The sequence below is a fragment of the Pongo abelii genome, chromosome 1 (genome assembly GCF_028885655.2).
Source record: "Pongo abelii isolate AG06213 chromosome 1, NHGRI_mPonAbe1-v2.0_pri, whole genome shotgun sequence".
NCBI lineage: Eukaryota > Metazoa > Chordata > Mammalia > Primates > Hominidae > Pongo > Pongo abelii.
This window is the reverse complement of record NC_071985.2, coordinates 56,837,494-56,843,034: the sequence shown is the minus strand read 5'-3', so window position 1 is coordinate 56,843,034 and position 5,541 is coordinate 56,837,494.

The window sequence follows — 5,541 nt, the reverse complement described above, 5'->3', positions numbered from 1 at the left end:
CTCTGTACTCCTAGCATTTTTGAGGAATAAACTAGTGAATGAATCAATAAACAAATGAAGCATGCTACTAAAACACGGATGTAAAAACGTAACATTTTAGGTTTTCCTTTTTTCTCCCTGAGGTTCTTTGTTCCTTCCAGTTCTTCATAGTTTTATTCCTATCTTATATAACCAGAGAAACATAGAATACAAATATGTTTTGAATTAGAAATACCAAAATTAAGACATCAAATTAAAAGCATTGGCTATAACAATGATCACTTACCGATGCTGAGGTGATTAAAGTGGCCACAAGAGTAAATAGTTTCTTGGAAAAAACAATACTTTTTTCTGTTTTAATTTTGTTTTTATGTTTTAGAATACAAGAATAACTAGCAATTGGAGGTTTGAGAACCTGAGCAAGTCAATTAACTTAGGCCTTGGTATACTGAGGAGGCCTCAGTGAAATGAAGAGGTTGAATTAAGGAATCATTACAATTTAGTTCAGCTTTAAATTTTTAAGGTTTCAGGATTTGTTTGTTTGTAACATATTCCCAAAGTAAACTGATTTATAACCATTTTGTGAGGATAGATACTTGTTTCAGGATATGGTAAAATGCTAGTTTTTTTTTCAAAGGCAGAGAATATAGAATTGGTTCATTTAGAAAAATAATTTACAAATTTAACTTCATGGTTTTACTAATTCTGTAAGCTTATAATGTTTTTTGACATTCTGGAGTTAACCCAGCAAAGTAGCTTTTCTTATGACTCTTCAGAGAAGATCTGGTGACAATTTATACAATTATTTGTGTTTAAATTTTAGATAACTAAATGTTGGCATTTCATTTTTTCTTTTTTTTTTTTTTTTTTTGAAAGGAGTCTTGGTCTGTCGCCCGGGCTGGAGTGCACTGGTGCAATCTCAGATCATTGCAACCTCCACCTCCCGGGTTCAAGTGATTCTCGTGCCTCAGCCTCACAAGTAGCTGGGATTACAGGCGCCCACCATGACACCCGGCTAATTTTTGTATTTTTAATAGAGATGGGTTTTCATCATGTTGGCCAGGCTGGTCTCGAACTCCCGAACTCAGGTGATCCACCTGCCTCACCTCCCAAAGTGCTGGGATTACAGGCATGAGTCACTGCACCTCGCCAAATGTTGGCATTTCTATACACATATGTAAAATATTTATGATTGCACTAAAAATTAATCATCATAATACTTTGCGGGCAGAGAGTGCAGGGACTGAGTGAAAACAATGTTGCTTTCAGGGCCAAAAGAAAGGATTTCAATGAAGCCAGGTGGGCTTGGGCTTGGCTGTAGGACCCTCCCACACCAAACAACATTCTAGAATTATCTCTGCCTTTAAAAATACGCAACATTCTAGGTTGTCATCATCCCTTTTTCTGTCTAAGCCCACTCCCATTTTTTGGTTAAGACTTGCCACCCGCTATGTCATGAAACACTTCTGTGGAGTAAGCATGGCACCATTCCTCTCCAAGATACATAGTTAAAGTCCAACATTGGGCTTCTAAGACAAGACAGCAAAGACTCCTCACATTTTTCCATTAGGCCTTTAAGAAACCAGGTATCCAGTAAACAATGAATTAATATATTATTATGAAAGATAGGCAATTAAAGGAAACTGCAAAATAAGTATTTTTTTTTTGTTTTTAAAGATTTTGTTACAGCTTCTTCATTTTGATCATTCTCAAAAGCAGCTGTTAGTTCCACATCTTCTCTGCTCTGGTAAGGTGAGAAGCATTCAGATAAAATCTTATTAACACTGGTATGACAGGCCTGCAGCACATTACAGTCTGTTCCGATAATATATGATATCTGTATTCATTAAGAATCTCTTGCTAAAAAAAATCATATATATTTATTTTTTTAATGAGGAAAAGGCAGCTAGAGTCGGGAACAGTGTTTCTCAATGTGTGGTTTGAGGTCCACTTGCATAAGATTATTTGAGGAACTCAGTAAAAAGGCAGATTCCTAAACTCTATCCCAGACCTACTATATCCAAATCCTTAGGGTAGAGCCTGAGAATCCTGGTTTTTATCAGTTTTTTAAAAAAATAAATTGCATGCTCAAAGCTGACAAAAACAAATCAAAATAATTTCACATTTGTCCTTTGATTCAAATACTCATGCTGGGCCGTTGGCCCTGACCTTGACTTATTACTTGTAGTACAGTCACAACTGTCGTCAGTAAACCGAAAAACAAAAGAGCTAACAAGGTACCAGCTACTAAATAAAAAGATCTCATTTCCATGCTTTTCATATGTCAACATTTAACTTTTTTTTTCATCCTTGGGAGGTGTTGTTGCTAATAATCTTATAACAACCAGTTATGATCATTATAATGAAACATCTGAATTACTTTATTATGATGAATCCAGTTCCTGTAATGAATAAGCATGCTGTAAAAGAAATGTTTGTATTTTATCCAGTTTCTATCAATAGATCACCAAATATCTGTATGTAACGACATAAATGTATTCATATATTTCTAGATATTAAGATATGTCTAATATTACACAAATGGCTGAAATGTGTGGATTCCTACAAAAAAGGTCCACTGTTATTATTTATTGATTTGAATTTTTTCTTTGTAGTGACAGTCTTGCTTTGTTGCCCAGGATGGTCTCAAACTCCTCGGCTCAAAGGATCCTTCTGCCTTGGCCTCCCAAAGTGCTGGGATTACAGGTGTGAGCCAGCGCACCCACCTACTTTTCTTAATCGTTTTTTTAAGCCCACTTACTATCAAAAAATATATCCAGAAAAATTTTTGTTGTATACAATCTATTATAGAACTGAGCTGTACAGATAATAAAATTAAATAGTTGTTTGCCTAAATTTGCTCTTATGAATAAAACTAAAATATTATTAAACAACTGGGAAATTATTATCTAAAAGGTTATTGTATTATTGTATTGTGATAATCTAAAAGGTTATTGTAACAATTGGGAAATTATTATCTAAAAGGTTATGTTGGTTTTCTTTCCAAACAATTCTACCTTGGAACAATCTAGAGAAGGGATCTTTGTTGATATAATGTATCCTAATGCTTCTTTGAATAGAAACTTTGTGACAGCATAATTTTCTTTTAATTTAAGGACATTGAGCTTAAAATGATTCATGATACCCTTTGAAATAACTATATCAATCACACATTTAAGATTTGCAATAAGTGAGTCTGAGAAGATCAGAATTGGTGTTCTTTTCTTTTATTAAATTATGTAATTTTTTTCCACAAGCAGTTGTTGAGCACTTTCTCAATGATATATATGGCATGATGGAGGGGAGGAGATAGACAAAATTCCTGTGCTTAGGTGGTTCACATTCTTAGTGGAGGTGAAAGACAATACAGATGACGGTAGCTATTAGAAACTAGAAAAACATACAAAAACTGTGCCCATCACTTCTCAGCCTTTCAGCTAAGATCAAGCGTAAAAGCTGTGCCCAGCTTTAATCATTAATTGTAATTAATTTCATAACATCTTTTGGAAACTAAGGTGTTATACCTTCCCAATAATATTTACATTTTAATCAACTTTGCTACATTATTATTAACTTTTTTGTTATTAGAGCATGTGTTGGCCAGATGTGGTGGCTTACTGTTGTAATCCCAGCACTTTGGGAGGCTAAGGCAGGAGGATTGCTTGAGCCCAGTTTGAGACCAGCCTGGGCAATGTAGTGAGGCTCCATCTCTACAAGAAATTTAAAAAGAAAAAGAAAAAGTCTAGCCAGGTGTGGTGGTGCATATATGTAGTTCTAGCTACTCAGAAGGCTAAGGTGGGAAGATCACTTCAGTCTGGGAACTTGAGGCTGAAGTGAGCTTTGATTATGCCACTGCACTCCAGCCTGGGCAACAGAGTGAGACTTCATCCCAAAAGACAGAAAAAAAAAAGATAGTGTCTTAATTTGTGTTATCTTAGAAACTTACCCTAAGACAAGATTAAAGTGCAAATAGTAATTTTGGAGATGATATGGTCTGGCTCTGTGTCCCCACCAAATCTCATGTTGAATTTTAATCCCCATTGTTGGAAGTAGGGCCTAGTGGGAGGTGATTGAATCTCCGGGGGTGGTTTAGCACCATCCCTCTAGTGCTGTCTCAGTACAGAGTTCTCATGAGATCTGGTTATTTGAAAGTGCGTAGCATCTCCCTCTTTGCTCTCTTTCTCTCTCCTGCCAGCCATGTGAAGATGTGCCTACTTCTCCTTCACCTTCTGCCATGATTGTAAGTTGCCCAAGGTCTCCCCAGAAGCAGAAATCTATACAGCCCACAGAACCATAAGCCAATTAAATTGTTTTCTTTATAAATTACACAGTCTCAGGTATGACTTCATAGCAGTGGAGAACAAGCTAATACAGGAGGTAATACCAGAAATTGTAGAGCAGTGGAAAAGTGAGGGGTACAGAAGTAATAGCAAATAAAGTATGAATTATCAGACAATTCCCCACTGTGTGTAAATAGTGCATAATCCCTCTGAGGAACACTGGGCACCAGTAGATGACACACCTCAAAATAAAGCAGGAGCTGGGGTATTTATACACCAACTACCACCTACAGGCTGCTCCTGAAGAAATATTCATTCTCTGACACTTTCAGCCTACCACACATTTCACAAAGTTGACTCAGATGACCAGACAATGCCTCTCAGACAAAGAAATACAGGAGCTGACAGCTGCAAGTTGGGCCGTTGTGCCCTGAAGTGAAGGACGAAAAATGAGCAGCAGCATTTGCTACAGAGAGTGAGCACAATTTTAAAACAGTTCGAAAGAGATATTTGTTTCAGTCATTCATCATCTTCCTTTAGACTACCCTTATATAACCTTTTGCATATAACCATCCTCATGTATTTTTTACAAACTTTAAGTCAAAATGTGTGTACTATTTTATATTTTATGTGTCACATAATAATCTATCACCTATTTTTGTATTTTCATTTTGAAGATCACACAGTATTCTTTACAGATCTACTTAGTATTCATTTCTTCTGATACTTATTGAGTGCCCAGGCTCTTATTGAGAGCTGCTCACAGGTGCTGAGAATGGGTATAAAAAGGAATTTGAAAATTTTGAAGAATTGATTGACCTATATACACACATGTACCAAGTTCAACGCTAGAGATGTGTTCAGTTGAAAAAGATGAAAACCCAGAAGATAGTGGTTAACTGAAGGCCATCAGAGAAGGTCCTAAATAGGGTGACAGATGGACAAATATGAAGCAGTGAGGACATGCCAAGCCAGAGGAACACGCTGTGTGAAGGACGGAGGTGTGATGGTTCATTATTGTTAGTGTATTACAAATAAAGAGCATAAATCATTCATTTCACCATTCTCCGCATATTGGCTATTTTTTTTTTAATTATTTTCCTCTCTTTGTTATTAGAGATAATATTTCAGTGAGCACCACTGTGCTTCTAGCTTTTTATTTCTCTTAGATTATTTTTAAAATGTGAACTTCAGAAATTGGAATTACCTGGTCAAAGGAAAGGATCTTTTGTCAGGATCTTACTTTATGTCTTAACTCTGCAGAATGAATAATGTGGGAATT